Here is a 23609-nt window from a genome sequence, read left to right as displayed (position 1 = left end):
TTAACAAAATATTAATAAAAATACGGTTTATCCCTGTTGACCGGGATAAAAAGTAGCCTATATGTTAATCCAGGGTATAACCTATCTACATACCAAATGTCAACCCAATCGGTCCAGCCGTTTTTGCGTGGAAGAATAACAAACATACATCCATACATTCTCACAAACATTCACGTTTATAATATATGTAGGATGTAGGATGTAGGATATATTTTTATACCGTGTGTATTTTAATCCTATTTTAATTTATAAGCTGTAAGTTCTAACATAATACGAATTGAGTAAGGGTCTAAAGAGTTCTTTCACTCATTCTAGCATAAAATTGGTAGGCACTATAATTGGTATGATTTTTTAGATAGTTCGTAAAGTCAGGTATATAAAAACTACACTTAACTTGAAAACACAAGCATCATTTTACAACTTTCAACTTTTGTCCAATTCAAAAACTAACCCACATCATACCTCCATACATTACATTCAGTAATTTGCCATTAGCCACCGCGAGCGTTATATTGAAAACGCGCTGCAATGGGAATATAAAGGGGCTGTTTCAACGGTAATGTCCAATTGTGGAGCTAAGTCAGGTAGCCCCCGACCCCTGAGGAATACTTACAACATCGTCTGAACTGTGTTATGGGTTATTTTAATACGTGTATCTGATGGGGTAATATAATTGGAAAAGAAATGATCATTTTTGTGGGTGTTTCGAAAATCTTAGAAACAGAAATGAGGTGTTCACTGGTCTGTCTTTCTTTGCTATCAGTGAAAGTCATAAGTAGTTTAAGAGCTTTTAGACTAACGACCAAGGATACGGTTAAGTACAAAGAGTTCAAAATAAAAAAATGCTGGCTAATAACACAATGTTTCTATGGAAAATCTGTCTCTGACCCAAAAATAACTCAGAATTTCTGAAACTGCTTGCTTTGTATATAAACGTTAATTTTAGCATCAATAAACAAACCCGCTACACTGTTAATCTAACCGTAAGATAGTAAACATCTGGTTAATTTGGAAGATAATTAATTTACTAACCAAACGAAACAAAGGCTTATTAATAATAAAACAATTCAATTACAAAATTTCAATTAACTTGGTGTATATTTAAAACCACATATTATAATACTTTGGACGTATATAGACTGATGCTTGATAAGTTGGTATACCTCCAATATTGTTTGCACTAATTGAAGAGCACACTGCAAACTTTTAGTTGGCCGATAGTTGTTTTGGGCTCATAAATCAGTATGAAGATAAATGGTAGAACGCACATTACAAAGATCACGCGTATTTAGAGAGAGACCGACTGAAAACTAAGATTGGAAAAATGATTTACATTTTAAAAAAATGTCAACCGTCAGGTAAATTGTCGTCCGACTGTTTAGTCTACAGTGCGAGTTTACTCTAAGTAGAATATTTCTTTAGATATGATCTTTGTTCTCGAAATGAGTTAGCTGACGTCGAACGAAAGTGGCAATGACCTTTGAAAACAATGGCTTCATACATATGCAATTTGTTTGTATTGCATGTACGGTTTAAAGTCAGTAAATGCTTCTATGAATACCATTTCGTAAATAGTTGATCAGGAGGTTTCTTGAGTTGATATAATAATTTAGATAGTCAGAAATCCGGCCGTGCTCTCGCTGTGGAGCATATTGAGTAGACAAAGTATAGTTTCACTGTAAGACATGTCATCAACACGAAAGAAGAAGAAGAAGTTAATAATTTCATAATTATCAAATTATAATGTTTAAAAATACATGATATAAATGGGTATTCAATAGCCTTACATGATTCAGAAATTGTGCACACATGCAAAGGTTATGAATATACAGTAGGCATCAATTTTATTAAATACCTGACGAATGTCAAGAAATATTATTTCCAAATCCTCCATTTTCAAACACAAACGTTTTCATTGCAAGTTATAATCAAATGTAGATTACCAAAAATCGTTTCGTATTTGAATTTTTTTTCCTCTAATTTCACAGTTCTCAAAAATTATTCTTCACATTTTAATATAATACGTATTCTGACAAATTGTTAGCGTTGAGCACTAGAAAATTTGAAATATGTTCGATGATAAATGGTTCCTTTCAAATGAATAGATGTGGTAATGGAGAGTCAGTCATCCGTTCCTTGTGTTCATAGGTGCTTGTAAGTTGGACACGCAACTGGTTTTATAGTCTGAAAATATAGTGTTTGTATTTTCTTACTTTGTATCTTTATCATCTGTACCTTTTTATTTATAAATTAAACAGAAAAATATGAATGTATTATTTTTCTTACTATTTGTTTTAAGTTAAAGCCTCATGAAAATAAAATATTACAAAAAAAGTTCCATGTTGCAACAACTTAAACACAACTAAATATGCTGTGCCTGTTAAAAGAGATTGCCAAAAATAGTTATAGGTGCCTACCTACAATGGATCGAACTTAGGACCTCTCGAAAGCAAGGCCGACAGATTTGTTGCTGGGCTGTTGGAGCTTATTCTAATGCTGGGATCCTATTATTTTACCCTTGATTTACAAAATATTTAGCTCCAACCACGTAATGCCTCTCACACAAGCAACCCGGAATATTCAGGATAACAGCTCTAATGTTCACATAAACAAAATTTACAACTATTAGGTATATTAAAAACATTCCCCAAATTATGTTTCTGAGATTCCACGTTTAATGAATGCGCTACCCTCATTTAGGTCTCGCGTAATTAAAATTTTTACACTTAGTGACTGCCATCACGAATACGTATTCCTCCTCTTTTTATTTAGTATGTGAATTTTAGTACATAAAAATTATAATTTTGTTTGGTTTTGAGGAAGGTTTTTGGTATGTGTTGGATATATTGACACAATCATCTCAAAAATATTGGCCCTATTTCAATATCCCAAAACTTATATACTGATATACCATTTTCCAAAGAAAACCGTAGAGTACGTTTTATCTAGAGGTGCACGAATTAGTTATCGCGGATAAAAGCTGGTTCTTTCTTTTTAAATAGCATACTTACCTATCTGTGTAATTTTTATACGTTATGATATTTATTATTGAACTGCCTGATTCTTTAAGAACCCATGTGTCAAAGAAAGTTCTATAGCGTTTCGAGATCAGCAACCAAAATTTAAAGTAGGTACTTTATAAAAATGTTAACCAAACGCAATGGTTATAAAACGTTTTAATATTTACCACAAAATGCTTTAGTTTGCCAGCATTTTCAGTTGTATAGGACCAACTATTATACTGTTATTGAATATTAACCCAGCATTTATATAGCACTTAATTTTTATTACACACTGGAGTGTAAAGTAGTGTATTTGCGTATAGATTTCAATGTATGTGTAAGTTTCGATAGTGCTTACATTTTAATGTTGTTATTTATATTAAAAGGGTATTAAGAATATCTATCCTTTTGATAAATCTATCAAATACGTTCAAATCAAAGGTGAGTTTGGTGACCTTTTTGAAACAAGACTTCTCGGAAACAATGATCTAAAGTAAATCAGGGACGTTGTGTAGTTTATTTTCTTCAATAAAAAAAACATGGATGTTGCATAAACATGCCTTAGATTTTAAGACAAAAAAGCTCCGAAAACTGAATCGATTAACTAGGTAAATTCTAAGCAAATTAAGTAGAAAAGTTATTCCCATGGCGTAAGGTAATAAAGGGTACTCTCAAGGGTTTCCCAACTAGTCAGAATAAGGAGGAAAATATACCACAGTCCTAGAGGAATTAGATTGATGACCGTGTTTGCTCACATGCTTTAGACATTCTGTACTAAGGAAATGGAAGGGAAAAATAAGTAGGTAGGTAAGTAGTAGTAAGATAGGTAGTTGTTTTTTGTGTAATAATTGTTCTAGATACAGCAGCACTTGCCCAAGGTTTTAACTGCTTTACTTCGAAAATAGTTCTCGGAGCCCGATAAAAAATGTATTAAAAGTAGCCTATTCAGATGCATGCATTTTAATTTTAAATTGTAGTATACTATTTTTCGTGAAAACTGTACACAAGTTGCTCAATAATTGCAATTTTAAGAAATGAAAAATAATGTAGCAAAGTCATCCTCCGAGCCTTTTCCCAATCATGTTGGATGTCGGATTCAGCTGAGTACCAGTGCTTTACAAGAAGCGACTGCCTATCTAATGTAGCAAAGTACTTATTTGAAATTGTAATTAGTAACAAGATGAGTATTAAAACTAAAGACCCAAATGTAATATTTTGAATAACCACTCAAAAGAATTTGCATAAAAATAAACTTCTCATATCCTCTTAAATGAAAGAGAAAATTTATGTAAAGAGCATTCGTTCTCGTGTCTTTAATAGCTTTAAGTGCTCAAATAAAACACACTAGGTATTTAGAATTTAAATAAAAATACAATTTAGTTAAAAGGTTTCTCTAGGCTGAGCCAGCAGTCTGTTTTATCTGCTACAGGTACATATCAGTGACGGGCACTTTTTTCAATTGCAATTTTATGGGTGTTTCTAACTAATCTTTGTTTAGACTAAGGTGTTATTGTTTTAACAAATTGGTTTCACATTGTAGGCTGCCAACATTAATAAAAATGTATATGACTTATTGACGAATTTGGTGAATTAAACCTGTATGTGTATTATGGCTAATTCTTGAAATACTTGGAAGGCAGATTTTTTATGAAATTTCAGCAACAAAACATTCGGATTTAGAACCTCCTCCTCTTTTTTGAAGTCGTAAATAAAAAGTCCCAACTACCAAAGTATACTGTTTATTAATTCAATAAATCTCTAGAGTAAATAACACTTTAAATATGAGAATATCCACAATATATTACCACATTTAATAGCTTCACAAACAAAATAACAGCTATTTAATTACAATTATCTGCATAAAGCAACTCCGGTAATACGGTTCATATTTATCTTTCCTATTCGACGATTTCGCCATTAAAATGAACGCGACAATTATCGAAAACACAAAACGATTAACCCAGATAAAGGCTGGCTATTGATTCCGTACTGGCCGCAGACCAGAAAACCAGAGAGCTCACCACTATAATTCAACAACCGAAACTTTAGCCACCACTTCACCATACACCGCTCCTTTTATTAACGAACACCTATCTCCAAAAAAAATTGCCTACACAAAACCAGCAATGGAACGCAAACGAAAAAATTCAAACTTATCACTTTGTCCTCATATGATATACCCCTGGGTATCGTTAATTCTTATTGAATACCTCGTATTGTTCACTAATTGAACGGAATCAATCAATTTCTGTATATCAACTTATACGTTATAAATGACATTCAGAGAATTGAATTTCATATAGTGCATCTGTTTTAAGAGAATGGTGAAATGGGGCATGGTTTTCGCAGGAACAAATGTAAGCAAATAAATGTGTAAGCTTCAAAATATGATGGTACCATGGAGAACAAAATGACAAACGGAGATATAACTCCAAATCTCCTAAGAAAGTACCGCGACAAAATGCGAGGGTTCGGTGGACGAGGAACGTTACTACTTAACTCCATCCTTACACGCCTATGGAACCCGCCAATTATTTTCAAAATAAAATCACCAAGACCAATCATAAACCGATTGTTTTATGGTTTGTCATGAATCCCGAATGCCTCGTTAGTTTTACTAGCAGATCACGCTTACCATACGTTGCTTGACCCACAAGAAGGCGTCTGACCTACCTCCCTATGGCATATCCGCTATCTTTCCGTCCTCCGTGGCTAGTATATATTTGAATCGCAATAAAATCTAGCTGGCTACCCCGTTTTCATAGGGGAATAAAATGTCGAGTGATGTCGCAATGTTGCTTTATACTCTTGGGAAGATGCACCTGGAATGCATCTAGTATTGCAAATGTCAATATATGACTATGATCGCTTACCAGACAGGTTTGTTTGTGAACCGTCAATGACAAATATTTCTACTGATTTGATCAAAAACAAAACACAGGTATCCAAAAGTTTCGCAATGTCTGATGATTAATATATCGTGTTGATGATAAATAGCTCGGATTACCAGATTGATGGACGGATTGCCCTCCCAAAAATCGACCGTGATATAATTTGTTAAATGTCGAGTGAAATTGTTGACGTAAAAAAGAGAGAAATTGTATACACAACAAGCTTATGCTACTGTTTGACTCGCATCAAATGGGCTATTTGATTAAGAACTGATTTTTCAATCACCAGATAACTTTTATTTGAAGAATAAGTTTGAAGTCTTGATAGCTTTTGTCAAACTGCCACGTTTATTTCTCAGTTAGAGGTTAAGTTTAACTGATGATTGAACAAACAGCCCTAAAAAACTTTCCAGCGTTATAACATTAGTGAAGATTGTCGTTTGTTTATTTTAAGATCTTCCTTAAAGTAAAAGATAGAACATACGGATTTCTCGCTTTAACAGGTAAGGTTTAATATAATCAGGGTCCTCTTATCCGATGTTGTACGTGGAAAAGTGTGGGGACGTCGGGGTGCTCAGACCTTGGTCCCGGTTATCCCTCGTCTACTTATGACAAGTATGGGGGGAGATAATTGCGAGAGCTTTCCTGCAGCCCTATTTTACAAGCACGTAACGAATTTGCTGTAGTAGAGGTACAAACTTGTGGAACAAGCAATGAGTTTTAACTTCTGGGTTCTTGGAAATCTTTGTACGTGCTGCTCAGGTTATATTGCTGCTTGCAAATTGCTTGGGAAATAGTATTCATTGGGTCCATTGAAAGCGTTCGTAGTTTTTATTCGGGTTTGTAATAAAACTAGTATCGAAAATGGTGAAAAAGTGTTCATCTGTTGTAAACTTTATTTTTGTGTAAACTACAGCACAAAAACGCCTAGTTAATATAATGTAAGAATTTATTAATAATAACACTTATGATAATATCAAACAGGTAGTTATCATTTATCAGCCAGAGAAACACTCACACTTTATAAGTAAGTACTTAAGTACAACATAATACTCATACTTCATAAGTACCTAAGTACAACATAATACTCTCTAAGTAATTCAGGTCATACAACGAAATAGCCATCTATAAACGAATAGAACTTTCGAGCACACAACTAACTTTATTAGACTGATTGCATAGAACTGCAATATTGTTGGAACAGAACATTTCCAATACCCAATGTATCTGAGTGGTGTTCGCGTGTCCCCCACTACCTAAGATCATTAAACCAACTGGAAAAGCCATTGTCTCGTCTACCCCCCTACAAAGATATGTACTACGAGATCCCCGCTTATATTCGTACCAATGTAGGTATGTACATGCGTGCGTCAAGTATATGTTTGTGTGTGTCAATTTTGCCATGTACGCACGTAGGTAAAGATGGGGTCGGAATCGCACGGGTGACCTATCACTATTTGTTGGACTACCTCTCTCGTAAAGTGGCAGATACTTTTGCATAGAGATTTATTGTCGGGGCGGCTCTGGTTGGTTGTATACTCTAAGCCTTCTAGCATTAATTGGTGCATCTATTCACGTTGCGGGTCACATTCGATGCATTAACATTGGCCTCTGTAGGTATTGAATGGGACTCGTAGGTTTCAGTCTTGGTAATTATTGGGGTCTCTAATTATTCGGATGGTTGCGGCTTTTCGGGCACATGCGACTTTTGGCCAAAGCGCTTTAATTGCTTGTGCTGCTAGGATTTCTGGTGGTCTCTCGTTGATTTACTATAATTTACATACTGTTTGAAAGGTACATATATAATTAACAATTACCTTTGTAGATATTCATTCAAATTATGCATTTGTATCGGGGTATGTAGAAAAATCGTGTCCCTTTATTCAGCAGTGTAACATACAAAATAAATAAAGACCTTTTTTCATTGACATATTTCCTCAAAATCTCGAACAATATATAGGTAAATATGTGCCATATGATGTTCCTTACACCGATTCTGTTGAGGCTAACCAAAATAATAAATAAAAGATGAAAGAAAAAAACCCCTATGTACGTACAAAAAGCCGATTATGTTGAATCTATTCATACGTAAACATGGCAACCTGTCTTGTAATGTTTCATGAATATTAAACTAGCAAATGTATTGGCAATCGTCACGGAGATAGAAAGAAAATGTTTCTTCATTTCCCCAATAGAGGTAATCCTGTAGTCTCAAGGGTTTTTCCATGGGGTATTGGAAGACCATTGTTGTGGTAAAAAGAGATAAGAATGAAGTTTTGTATAGGCTTGTGCTTGTTTTGCAAAGAAATCGAGATGGTTGACAATTAGGCCCTTCTTACTCGAGGATAAAGAAAATTGATGTGGGGAAATTAAATGAAGTGTTACTGTATATTATGTTTTGTTATAGTCTGGACACATTTTCACACACGGTCGGTTAGCCCCATGGTAAGTTATTAATTAACTTGTGTTATGGGTGCTAACACGACTGATAAACTACATATAGCTACATATATACATATTGATAAATACATATTGTAACACCCAGACCACGGCCAACAAAAATGTTCGTCACACACATGTCGACCGAACCGGGAATCGAACCCGGGATCTCAGGTTCGGCAGTCCGGCATGGTGACCATTGCGCCATCGAGGTCGTCGATGTTTCGACGGGTCGATGTTTGGGTCGATGTTATAGTGTAGGCATACTAAGATAGTGACGATGAGACAAACCAGACAGCCGAGTTCTTTCATTACTAGTTATTGTGGACACAGCCCTACTAGATCTATTTGACACATTATTACTCACTTACAAACATGCAAGACTATATTTTCTGGAGTCAAAATTGGCTTTGTGTGAATTCTCAGCCGTATGTTTTTGTTTTAGTTTTATTGGAAAATTAACAATTGTTTTTTTAAGAGCCCTTCCTTATTTAACAGAGAATGATCTTGCCTTATCTTTGGGAGAGTCAGCATGTCGGACATTCAATCAAATTGTGCTTACTACCGAGTTACTACCTCACCAGCAAATCACATCGGCCGGCCTTGCGCTGAGTCGGCCTAAATAAATCCTGTGCCCGTGACCAAGGACTGGTGGAAATCAATTGTTGTGGAATCATTTCTCAATTTAGAAACTTTTTAAATCTTGAAGCATTATTATCAACAATTATACACAATTCATTTATAAAAAAATGTAGGCGCAACATGAGGTAAATTGAGCGTAGGAATTACTAGGTGGAGATAAAAAAAAATATGTGTAGGAAGGTATGTACTGGTATGTATTGGTAAAAATCTCAGTTTAAGTTTATAGGTACCTAAATGTTTCTTGCAACGTAACATGAAGACAAGATAGTGAGTTGAACACAAACGTTAAAACTTACAACTCTGTAATTGAAATCTACAAGAAACTGAACGGGAAAGCAGTAAAGACAACATTAATTTATCCAAGGATTGTTTATCTGGAACATCATTGCGGACATACAGTAAAGTATCACCTTACAGACAAAGCTAAAGACATGGTTATTGGGCAAAGCTATTTTCGAACAAATAAAATAAAGTGAGACAGACTGATGATAAAGAAGTTCCAAACCATGTATTGAACATCAACGTACTTCTATAGATTTTTTCCTGTCTTTAACCACCTCAATTTTGTCAACGCATACTGAGTTTCTTCTACGAAAACAACTTCAATATTTAAACAAAACACGACTACACCACATCACTCACTAAACATCGAACAAAACGAAACGCAGTCTTACAATCACAACAGACAGACACATAAACATGCAAATACTGCATACCAATAACGAAACGAAACGCCGAATCGTACGGCACTGTAATTGAATCTAAAGGGAAATTGCATTTCGCACGTGAAGTCCGATCACACTCGTGTTTGTGAAGATAAGACATTTTTATACAGAAAATTTTACTCGACCAGAATTTATTGACGGTGATACTGTCGGATATGAAATAAGTGTTCGCTGATGTTCTTGTATGTAAAGTTTTGTAATATCATATATCATGGGGCGTTGAACTTGAGTTTGTCGAGTCTTTGTGATTTAGTGGTGTGTTTAAGTTTTTTGTTTTTGTCTGTGTCTTGGTTATGGTTTGTTTTGGTGTGAACGGTTTTTTAGTGGCACTCAAAGTAGTGTGTTCTTAAAATTTAAGTGGAGATTTTTAGTAGTGGACGGAAATATGTTGAGATATTAAATATGAAAGAGGTTTTTTCCATTTAAAATGTACTTCCAAAAATATTAGAGTAGCAGGTATCAAATATTTCTACTTTACTTTATTACCGCAAAATATTACAATTCTTTCTCTACACAGACTACACAATCATTTCGCATGTCCATGGAAATTAACTAGCCTAGCAAAATCACATTATTCTCTAAAACAGCATTTACTCATAAGTACTTACATAGATACAACAACTCACATCCCAGAAATACGAAAGAATACTCACAATATCAACAAACAGTGCAGTTCACATTAATTCTCCACAAAATAGTACCACCATATTCATTCCCAACTAGGCATTGTTGCTCACAAAAATACATTTTCCCCTAAGTATGTAATACTTCCACCAGTTGATACATGTAAGGAAAATTGTTGTAACAGGTATGCGTTATTGCTAACATTCATTTGTTACAATATGTATAACTTATTTCTTTTTTTTATGTTCTCGTCTATAGACGGTCTATAGTAGTCATCCTGCATTCTGCAAAAGTTGTTGTTTCAACCACAAAAAGAAAAAATTCAAGATCCACTATACTAAGCTGGAGAGCATTAAGGTTTTCGCTTTGATTTCCTTTATTTAAAGTGTTATGATATTTGAATTCATGCCTAGATGAACTATGACTTCAAAAATTCGTTTCATGAAGTTTTATTTTGGCTGTCTTCATCATCGTATCAACCTATTGCCGCCCTCTTCTAACTAAACCTATTATAATTATACAATGTGTCCCGGGGATAAGTGACCGCCCGAAATTTTTTGAATATTTGTACAAAATTAAGGATAATTTCATTTATATTTTTGAAAAAAATCATTAAAAATTTTTTATTGTCAGGCCTGTTAATAACAGGCTTTGCTCTTTTTTTTCAAATTTCAACTGCCTGTATTTTTGCATTTGTTTGAAATAGCAGCAAACATTGTTGTGAGCTATTGTAGGAAATATCATGTAGTTTATTAATAAATTAAAAGAAAGTGATATTAAGGGGGCATTTATTGGACTTATTTTGAAAAAACTGAAAAAAAGGCGTTATTTTCTTTGAATTTTTATTTTCTTTTTTTTCTAATAAATGTTTTATTACATTTTTGTTATGTTTGATAATTTTAATTGATAAACTATGATGTCGGCTAGTCAATAAAGAAAAAAGAATTGAAAAAGATGTAAAAACTTAGGAAATATCTTAAAAAAACTGCAGCACGTCACAGTATTTACTAAAAATCATTAAAAAAAAACCAGAGGCGGTAAGTCCCAAATATAAAGGAAATTATCCTTAATTTTGTACAAATATTCAAAAAATTTCGGGCGGTCACTTATCCCCGGGACACATTGTATAAGGCTTATGAGCGCCAAGCATATTTGGACATTATATCTGTCAAATATAGACATAGTATAGTGGTAGAAGTAACTTCAGTTCAAACAACAGTAAAAACACTGCAAAATGTAAGTCCTAACATCACACACACTTAACGCAGTCCAAACAATATAGTGTTCTTGAAACCACGTCAAACCAGTCACATGAACGAAGGGGCAGTTCACTCGCGGGGCTGTGACGTCACGTACCGCACCGTTGATCAACTGCGGATTACGTCCATACTCCCCAGTGCGGTTTTAGCGCGAGAGATTTAAGTTTTGATATAACTGTCTGATGACAGCGGGTTAAGCAGAGATGTTAGTTAGGGTGACTTATGACGGCTGTATGTTATTTGTGTGTGTTTGGTTGTATAGTTATGTTGTGCATGTACAAATAAATGATTAGGCAAGCACCGATTTGTTATTTTTTTTTTTAATTTCCTTAGGTTTATTTCCTTATGTTTATGGCTGTAGCACACCTCCGCTGCGAAACCCGTTGTCCGCCAGTTGTCCGCCAGGGCGGAGATGTAGACGGCGCCTAAGCAAATGAGCGAAATCATGTTAGAAAGAGACAACGTCATAGTCAGTTTTGTACGTTAGAGCAGGGAATTTCGCTATTGTTTCGCCGCCCAACAACTCACAACTCACAGCGAAACTATGGCGGTTTCGCCCTTTTGGTTTCGCAGCGGAGGTGTGCTACAGGCATTAATGTTCGTCAATACCTGAATGTCGCAACTCGGACCCAGGACTCAAGACTCAGGCTGTAGTATAGTTTGAGGGTCATTGCCAAACTTTTATTGTAATTCTTTTTTGATGAATATTTTTTTTTTTTATATTGAGAGCCTTTACTAAGCACCGCATGTAACCTTTAAGACCGCATATAACTGTAATACATAAAAACTATCTGGTACAAAAAATAATGATAGCGTTTTTAATAAGTAAATGGATACAACTATGCCAGCTCGTCACGCATTCCAAAAACAAAAATCCTCAATTTCAGAACGCACACCTGTGTTCCAAACCCGAAAAACAAAACACTGTCTTACCCCAACCACATGGTACCAAATTCAAATGGCGTCCATTCTATTCAATGCACGTGCAGACCATCTTCGGACACGTGCAAATAACGACACCAGTTCTAACAGTTCGAAGAGGCGGCCTTGTACATAATCATTAATTTAATGGACGGGCCCTCAGGGCTAGATAGTTGCGTCGGTCACTCCTGATCGTGACCGGCTTATTCGCGCGTCGCTTATTGAATAGCTAGGTAGGGTTGTATCGGAGTTTTGAGGGTTAAGAATTATTGACTGGTTTTGGTAGTTTGGTGATAAATGAAGTGGGTTGTTTTGGTTGCCGAATGTACAGATTTGGTCTCGATTTCCCCTTGATCATGTTTTGTCAATTACATCTTAGAAATGGACTTTCCTCAAAGAAGATGTTATGGTTTAACCAATCTTCTTTTAGAGTTACAAATAATAATGTAATAAAATTTTGATAGCAACATGGTCTCTCTAATTAGTGACATATAATAAGGGTCACATTTTTAGCGATTTTATATTTTGTCAGGAAACTTTAATGGATTCCCAAAATAATTCGCCGAAGTATATTGTAGTCTCAGTCATAGAAACAGTACCTATATTATTTGAGCTAGATATAAAACAGATCCCACAATACCTACGCTTGTGAGAGGCCCTCTTACTAATGCATATCTGGCCAAGTACCTACTTCAGAAACTTTTAGCCCTTAGTTCGTCTTGTTCTAAGTAAAAACAAATTGTTATGGTTATTCGCACTTTGAACAAACTTTCAATATATTCTCATAGGCATGTCAGGGAGCGAAAGTTTTTAGATAAATTGTAACTTTAGTGAAGCTGAAGTGGTCGGAAAGTAAATATGTAGCTCCAGTGTTTTTGTAGCCATGTCTTCTAATATTTTTTCTTCTTAAACAAAAGTTTTATGTAAAGTGAAATTGGCTTTAGAGATAGTAGGAGTGTTTTTCTAAGTTAAACACTTTAGTAACGTTTTAATGGTATGGTCAAAGGCATAAGACAAAAAAAAAACATATTAGCCTATAGATAAGAGCTCTTTCGAAACCTCAAGTTAGTTGCACGGTACCAAAGAGTGGGTTTCACGGCGAAGAACCGACAAGAAACTCCTTGGACACTCTATAAAAAAAAAAAAATAACAATATTTACATAATATTTTTGTTCAATAAAGTCAGTTGTAAGCCGGTGCTATGTCGTAAAAACAAAATTTAAATTGAACCATCCGTTTTGAGGCAGCTATATCAAAGGGATATACGAGGATAGACACATACAGAACTATTTTCACATCAGGGATTAACAGTGTTGTTTTTATTTCAACACCAGAAAATTCCCTAAATCCTGAAAAAAACTAAAATACAGGACAGTAAACTGTTCGATTTTTCTGTGTGCAAAAAACAGGATATTTTTATATATGGACAGTATGTATTGTTATCCTATTTTTATGTCAATTTGCTTTGTATTCAACAATTCACAATTCAACGCATGCACAATATGTGTATGCTGTCCGTGACTCTACTATGTTACTTCCCAATATTTTGGAACTTGACATACAATAACGAATTTTATTTATTTGCAGATAAGCTTCTATTTACATTGTATCGTCTTGATCTTCAATAGGCAGGATGGGAAGAAAATAATATGGAAATTAGTTTTTATTGTTCTTATAAATGTCATTTCCCTGATATGAATTAATTGAAGTGGGCTTATTTACTTCGGATGTAAAATTAAGTATTTTTAGGCTTTTGTTGCCTTTTTGATTTTTTTTATATTAATCATCCTGTTCTAGAAAAGTCTGTTAACAACCGATGAGTCTGTCAACAAAATTACCGACAATCCACTAAGCTCGTGATCCCCATTATATTCTTAGTTGACCTTCGTCACTCCGCAAGAGCAATCACAATATCTTCATTTTACTGCAAAGTATGAATGAAATCTTTTTTTAATTGTATCGAGAAATTAAATGAATTATTGTCACTGTCCATTTTCTTTTCCACGTTAAAACATAAGTTTTATATTATTTGTGCACTGTTTAGTTTTTGTACCTATTTAAAGCTTGTTTTTGGGGTACCTTTACAGTAACCCCTACTTTGAGATATCGTAATAATTATTATTTTCCGCATTTTGGCAAATAAGCAGTAGAAAAATCTTATATCTGACTGAAAATAAATGAATGTATCCTTACCTCAAGATTTGAACAACGCTGAATGAATACCGAACAAGTGCGTACATCAAATACGTTTCATTAGGCTCACATCTAATTACCACTACCCCGATCCAATCTAAACCATGTGTCCAATCAGATAAATCACATTTTCCAATAGCAGCCCTTGAAAATAAACCTGAACGAACTAATGGCTCCTCAAGGGATGACGACGGGACTTAATTAAATGCATAGATGCCACGGAGTAAGGAAATATGAATGGACATGCCATAATGCGGTAGGTCAGGCGCCTTCTTCTGGGTCATATTCGTACGGTGGGCATGACCAACATGATCAGTTACGAGTAAACTAACGAGGGGCTCAGGTTCTTTGAGACATCTGTCAACGATTTTTGGTATTACAAAAATGGTCCTTTCCAAAGAAGGCATATATGGGCGAAGGCAGTAACGTTCCTCGTCTCCCGAGGACCCGCTTTTTTGGACGCTATTTTCTTAGGAGATTTTCCGTTATGGCACCTCCGCTAGTCATTTTGTTCTCCTTGCTAGAGACGTGTTTATTTGACGGTGACCGCTACTGAAGGTGATAGGGTCACTGTTTATTTGCTTAGAGCCTTAGAACCATGTTTGAAGTAAAACTGTGGGCTAATTACAGATGTATTTCCATCCATTTCCATTACGATTTTATTTTGTGGAAGTTTCATTGATGGGAGAGGTGAATAGTCGTGATTACATATCTTTTACATAGTCTTGATTGCCATGTATGTATGACAAGTATGTGCACCAAGCACACTCACTCTTGCAGAGAAGTGAGTGTGTGAGTATGTGCCTTTCAATGTCTTCCATAGAACGTTTTGTAATTACCGCTATTTTCTTTCGACATTTAATTAATGCTTGTATTTATAAAAGTTAGTAAATAGATTCGATATTATAAATAACATCCACTACGTATGACAAGTAATGAAAAAAATGTTTCATTCAATTTATTTTGCCAAGTTAATCAAAATGTTTGGAAAAGCATTTCTGTTGCAATTTCAGATTCCTTTTCATATTGCACACGAGTTTTACAAACAATTTTGGAATGAATCAAAATCTTTTGCATTAGTAGACAAACATTTAATTTAGGGCATAAAATATGTGTGCGTTTGACTGTGCAGTTCGTTTTATAATTAACCAAGAAATTCTGCAGCTATCCCGGTGAACGATACCATATAGAAAAATACCGTTCATTTTTGAGAGAGTAAACTTTACCCAAAAATAGAATCACAAATAACCCACAAACTTATTCAACTTAACGATAATCGAAAGCAGGTAAAATTTCCTACTCACCATCGATTCGAGGAACCCAAACCAAACCCAATTTCTCAGAAATTGATTCACGTTGATTATTCATCGTGAAATTATTAATATAATCTTAAAATTTAATAAAAACTTGACTTATCCGGTTGGATGCCGTTGGCCGAAAAAACTTTGCTTGTTAAGGGCCTTCATTAGGCAACCAAGGGTCTCGGATAGGCCCTTCGGTTATCGACTTAATTACAAGTAACTTGTACGTAGGTACTTTAGAATTAGACACACGCCTTTGAAACTTGAAACAGATACTACTGAAGTGATTGATGATTGATTTTAACCAGATTGGAGATTGGTGTAATTATTAACAAGTTTGTTAGTAATGCGTCTGGATACTTTTGTAGTTTATTTATCACACATTTATCAGTGCGACAGACATAGAAAATAACTTCTGCATTATTATAAATGCAAATACAAGCCGTTTTCCCGCGATCCGCCTACGTCCCGTAGGAACTACTACCTGTACCCGGATGAAATATAACTATGAAGAGTGTGAGAGTGAGACAATAGTCAAAGACTTTTTCATATCTAGTTTTCATATTCGTTTTCGAGCCCTGAACAAACAAATTAAGAAAAGATTCAAAAGGTCAAATTTTACAGCTCTCTTTATAAGTGAAGGAAAACATTGAGGAAAAGCCAGTGGCCTTGAACTTTCACATTTTGACATTCACCATTACCCAAGCCCACGTGGTGTATTAAGGCCCTGAGAAGGAATTGTGACATTGACCATGTGGCATTAGTGCGTGGGCCTGTAAGAGTATGTTACAAACGGGATCATTACGGTAGATTAATGGTGATAAGCTACGTAAAAGCCAAGTAACTTTATTGGTGATAAGTAGGTATGGGTTGTTGTATGTTATTTTGTCAGCCATGGTCGTCTTTTACTGTTTTAGAAAGGAATCAATTTGATTATTTTAGTGGTTTCAAAAGTAGAAGTAGCCATTATCTTTGAATCTTGCACACCTACATTGAACATGTACAAGTATCGGTTTTTTCATTAAATCATCATGGCAGGGAAACATGGCCTGCCAAGTATTTTTGGTAACTAAAGTTAGCAACATAATAATACTTGCGTGCTATTACCGCAAAGATTCAAAGGCAACATAAAAAATGTGTTTCATAATTACGACCAAGCAAAGCCGCAATCTGTAGCGAGTGCACTAACAAATGAAACTTAAACACAACTTCATATTCAGAAACATAAACAAAATAACATATCCAAAGCAAAGCCAAACAAAATTCTATGAACATAAAATAGCTTCGTGTATATTCAAAATTATCTCGAAGTATACACATTCAAATATGTAGACGATAATAATATGATATGCATAATAAAATGTTGGTATACGCATATAAAGCTATGTACATATGTATATGCAACACAGATTTTACAACGGATTGGAGAAACGGTAAATTTTACGGTTTAGACGGATTTTATTGTTAGTACCAACATTAAGATATTTTGCCACTGGATAAGGCGTTTTATTCAATGGTGTTTGTTATGATTTCATGGCTCGTGACTCGTCACAGCCACAGAGATTATGGGCAAATATTTATGATATTATACTGATAACTTGCAGTAAGCATAGAAAAGGTGGACTTTAGCATCAGTATTTGAGTTTCAAAAGTAGGTACTTTTACTTAATTATATGAGTCTTTAAAAGCTTAAAAACTCTACATAAGACATACCTATTATTATTTGCAACATATCCTACGGTAACGAACATATCGTTCTAAATTCTGTATCACACAAATACGAAATACAGCCATATAAAGATCCCGAGTCCTATGTATCTAGTGTTTCGTATCCAGTACATTAGATAATCTTGTTGAGTTATACAAGGAGATAAATCTCTGGAATTGGATGCGTCTATCTCGTACGGGTGTTTAGCGGTGCGCTGTTAGAACCGATCCCCGTTTATGACTTAAATATCCTTCCATTTGTAGATTTGGTTGCTTTGAATGTTATATACTGCGTATATGTATGTATGTATTAAATTGTGTAGATTAAGTCTTGTGAAGTGGTTCTTGTTTAGCAAATCGTTCGATCTGTGACCTGACAGCTATTACTTACCTAAGCCTTTTAGAAACTTAATAACTGCCTATAATAAGCTAAAATTACAGGAACCATTTAATTAAATTGGCAGCACCAAATAATATACAAAAAAACAACGTAAAAATATAAAATAATATTTAAAAAATCTCATTACCAATTATTTTACCGCAAAGATGAAGTACTTTAAAAATGACAGGTTATTAAGTCAACGCCAGCAAGCCAATCTATAATTAACTTCCCTCTGATCAATGTACTTATCACGAGAGATTCGTATCGATTCCTGTGATATCGAGTCACATCGAATCATAAAAATCGAATAACCCGTGTTCCGACCTTCATTCATCCAATTAAAAGTCAAAGAGAACCTTTGAAGTTATTTTAAAACACGAGTTCTATTTATCAAGTATCGAAGCCTCTAAATAAATGTAGATTCAAGGCAAAGCTCACCTGTACTTAAATAAATCTTCTAGATACCCTCAACCTCATTAGCATGGATTAAAGAAACGAAATAAAAAACGTGCGAGATAACTTCTGAATAAATTGAAAATATATTTAACATACTCAAATGGTAAACATGAGAATTCATCTGTTAATTGTTTTTGAAAGACAGCTGCATACTATCAAGTTTATGAAGCGTATATAAAAAAGCTTTTACTATAAGTTTTCTTGAACAATTTGTATGAAAAAATAAGGCAAAAAAAACAAGTGGAAAACGTGAAGGTTCTTGTACAAATACATTTAACAACACGTCGCGTCGGGTTGTAGATGATTTATTTTGGCAATAAGTGTCGTGTTAAGCTACGCCATTATCGGGGCCGGCCGACGGTGGACGGACCTATGTGTGGTACAAGTGGAGAGAAATTAGCGGTTTACACTTATTTTAGGCACTCAATATTAGACGTCGTAATGATTAACTTACCTGTCCCATTTTGATTGAGATTGTTTGCATATTGTGTCTGCATCGTGGACAGTAGTGTGTCTGCATCGTGGACAGTAAAGTAGTTAAATGTTGTTAATAAATGATGAGTTTTAGAGAAAAAAACAATGCATGACTTTTTTTTAAATATTTATCTGAAGATAGCTTAATTAAGCGAAAATTACACAAAAACATAATAAGAATAAGTATTCTGGGTTATTTCATTTCAAGGTCAGATACGACAGATGAAGATAAAAAAAGATCAAAAACATAATTGAATATATCAAATTATCTGTTAAATGGGTTTAACTGTAACTTCTCAATAAATCATGACACTTGTCATTAAAACTGGTGTTTAGAAAGTGCAAATTCCAATACCCCAGTAAGTACCTGGTCTTGCCTTAAGACTGTCTTTTTCTTATAACTTAACCCACACACAAAATGGAAGTCAAGAGAAACAATGTTTATAGCATTTATTAAACAAGCAGCCTTGATTGACGTCTGTTTAATAAAAGCCAAAAAGATGTCGTGGTTCCCAAACTTGTTATTGTTTACAATCCTTTGGGAAACTTCGATGTTTTTATTTATTTAATCCTAAGATAACTACGGATACTTCTTTATTGGACATTGAAAGTTTTTCGGTAGAAAGTAGATCAATTGCTGATGGATTTGAGGTATTAACTGAGAGGAAATGGAAGCAAAATATAACTTATATTTGAGTCTTTATTGTATTTTAAGGACACCTGTAGAGGTCTTCTTTCAAAAAAATACCTTGTGGCCTTTCATAAAATTAGGCACACATTGCAGTCTTGCAATGCTATGCATTTTACTATTATAGAGGTCATATATGGTGATGGGATGGCATTAGCTTTAGTCTTACATTTCCTCCAAAATAGTAATGGAGACCTACTTTACGTGTTTAATGTTAAAACCTAAGGGTGTTAATAAACATATTCAAACAATCATTAATGAACATCGCTTGAAAATATTCACAGTGGTAAGTCTCATCCTCACTTGTATTGGCAGACTTTTGAGAGCTACGTTACGTAGGGAAGTTCGGATAACATCGTAAATGTAACATCAATGATTTTATGGTCTACACTATTATTAAGAAACATGTTGTGTAAATTATTGTAATAAGGTATCAAGACTTGAGTCGTGTTACATTGTATGTAACACGACCTTGAAACATTTTAGTCTGGATATATCGAGCAGATTAGGTTAAACTACTATCCGTTAATGTATATACGGTAATGTAAAAAAATACGTTATTGGATTGAACATAACAAATAATTAGAAAAATCAATATTACATCAATACAGATAAACTTAAATATTGCTTTGTGTGCTTATTTAGTACTTTTGAAGTCGGTGGTGATAGCGTGTTGTATCATAAAGGTCGAACAAAAAGTGAATTCCTTTGCAACAAAATGAAAATACCACTTCGGGTTATTTTGTCCATTAGACTCCTTTTCGGATATTACTACAAATTAAGCAAAACGTTATTAATTTGCTTGTTAGCTAAAATATTCTGCATCACTTTACTCTTATATAATATGTATTATTGTTTCGTTGCGGTCCCAATGTTACTAGATTCTAATATTTCAGCTGCAATGGATGTATTAGATGAGTCTTTGTTGCTGGTTGGAAATATATTATTTTCTCTATACACGGAGGAAGAATACGTCATAAAATTTAGTGAAAATTTATCCACAGATCCTGTATTCTCATCAGTCTCCGATACTAAAATGCCTTGCTACCTAATGTTGCTAACAATTCCACAAAATCTTCTCACGTACTACTCTTTTTCTGATTTACTTACGTATATTTCTTTCATTTATATTGTCAGATTTATGTCATGTTTTTCTAATAATTTCACAACAATATACACATTTCGAATGTATCAAAAATGTGTACGCCGTTTGAGAGAAATAACGAATGTACTGAGATACGAAAATCTTAAAGATGATGAGAAAATTGTATGTGTTAAAAAGTTTACAGTTGCTTACACGACTTTGCGGAAATATTTTGCGGAGACAAACAAAATGACACGAGTAAAGGTAAGTGTAATGAGAATCAGTACTTATTATTTAATGTAAATATATCCTAAGTTATAGCATCATAGCTGCTATTCACTGTTCAATGTCATCTGCCTAGCCTTTAGCCGACCATGTTGGAGTCGGTTTTTACTCATCATCATCATCCTCCTCCGACCCTTTTTCCCAACTATGTTGGGGTCGGCTTCCAGTCAAACCGGCTTCTGACTACCCGTAACGACTGCTAAGGATGTTCATTGACAGCCGGGACCTACAGTTTAAGGCGAAAGCATAGCCCAACGACCTTGAGGAGAGACTGGCCTCCGCGTCCGAGCGAGCGCGAACGCCGGCGCGAATGTAAAAATATGGTTTTATTGATTTAATGGCACGAAAGTAACATATGTGAAAAAAAAATAACTTAAACTCAATAAAGTAATAAATTGACTAATTTATTGTGAAAAAAATATTTAAATCGCTTCAGTAGTTTGAAAGCAGTAAGCAAATTATTGGAAAAATAAAGAGGATATATTGGATTTTTTTCCGACTAAAGTATAAACGATAGTAAAAAAAAATAACTTAAAATTGAAAATCAAATATGTTATGCGTATCAGGTATTTTTTTAAATATTATTTGTTCAATTCGTCTAGTAGTAGTAGTGTTTCAAAGAGAGGTCCATTTTGTAGTTTGGCGTATCCTTTCGCCTCGTGTCATCCGAAACCCAGTCATTGGTATCTAATATATAGGTACTTAGAAAGTACATACAAACTAAGAAAAGTTGCATTCGTTATGCATTGCATTACGGTTTCTACTACTACTTGATTACTATTATGTTTTAGTAACATCTTATATAATATTGTGTTTCAGATGATCTTCGATTTTGCTTGCAACTTTATTCAAATTACCGTCATTTTGTTTTATGCCATCTCCTCGGATACTGTGAGTAATACTGGGTACATTATAAAGTAAATATATATAAAAATGGGCGTTGTTTTTGTATAATTTTATGCGTTGGCCTTTTTCCGAGTTCTTCTGAATTTTATACCGATGAAACATCTGTTATTTTATATTTTGTGCTTCATCTATCTATTGCATTATCCACACCTAAGTTATTATTATTTGTTTCAGAATGTTATCGTAATCGTCATATGGGTAATTCAGTTGCTACACGTTTTGTTTACTTTGTTTATTCCGCTGCTGATCATGGAATATGCCGCCAATGATATTGAAGAAATCAAACAAACTTTTGCAGATCAACTGTTATACTACAAAGGTAAAAATAATAAACGCAATAATAATTGCTTTGCAGTAAAAAATAACATTTTACTACGTACATTTAAGGTACGTTTCAATGCTAGCTGGCGACTGCAACTGGCGAACGCACATGGCGCTACCGGTTTGTATGTATTTCCATGAAACCGTTTTAGGTCGAAATTGCAGCAGCACCTACAGTTGCCCTCAGTAGTCAGTAGTAGTCTCAGTAGTAGTAGTAGTAGTATTAGTTGGCCAGAGTCACCCAGTTGCAGTCGGCAGCTAGAATTCAAAACGCACCTTAATAATGAAAATATTAGAAACCTGAACGCGTGTGTATATTTTTTTGTGTATGAATATGTGTGTTGTACATATTTTGATGTTTCTTTCCAGATCCAAATCTGAGGGTATCTCTGTATGAGGCTATAGCTTATATGGATGTTTGTGAATCTCAATACACAATGTGGAATGGATTCCCTTTTGGTGTAGAAACTATTTTTGGCTACCTGAATCTCACTGTTTCTTACATGGTCGCTATTTTACAGTTTTCTTATTAAAATCTCCTTTATGTATCAATAAGTCAACTATTGTACATTACAAATTATTTTTATAATTAGTTTGCTATAAAGTAAGTTTTTAAGCTTCATATGTATTTTAATTTTAGTGTTTAATTACCGTTGAAGTATATAACTTGCGTGAAAAGTGTTTTTTTTTTGTTTGTCTGTATTATTTGTATTAATATTGTGTGAAGGAAAATAAAATATTTGTTTTGTATTAATCAGTTTATTTATTGAGTAAATAACCGACGACCAAGTAATTATTATTATTTCCAATATCAATAAGTCTGATAGACTTTTGACGGTACCGCTGACAGACCTACATAAAATGGCCTAAATGTTTTTTGTGGCAGTGGTTTAATACACTAAACTTTCTGCGAGTTGCACCTTTCAACTGTAAGTCGAACATTTTCAGTTGTCAAATGGCAGATTTAATCACTGGGCGGCAATTTCACGCCTAGTTATTGTTTGGTTATAGTTATAGTAAAATGGTGCAACTTACCCTAATGTTTACAAACACATATTGTAAATTGTTATAAGGTTTCAAGGTTCGGGTGATATAATTATGCCATTGTAGGTCAAAAATTTATATGATTAGCCTCGACGGTTGAAACAGTTATTTTATTCTGGATATATCTAGTAGATTAGGTTTGAGTACTATCCTTTATTGGATTGAAAATATTAAAGAATAACTTTAATCAATCCTATATGCATATGGACTTGAATATTATTCTTTGTGCTTACCAGTATTGTATCTTTTAAAGTCGTTGGTGATA

Source organism: Helicoverpa armigera, chromosome 10 (assembly GCF_030705265.1).
Source record: "Helicoverpa armigera isolate CAAS_96S chromosome 10, ASM3070526v1, whole genome shotgun sequence".
NCBI lineage: Eukaryota > Metazoa > Arthropoda > Insecta > Lepidoptera > Noctuidae > Helicoverpa > Helicoverpa armigera.
Note: the sequence above shows the minus strand (reverse complement) of the source record.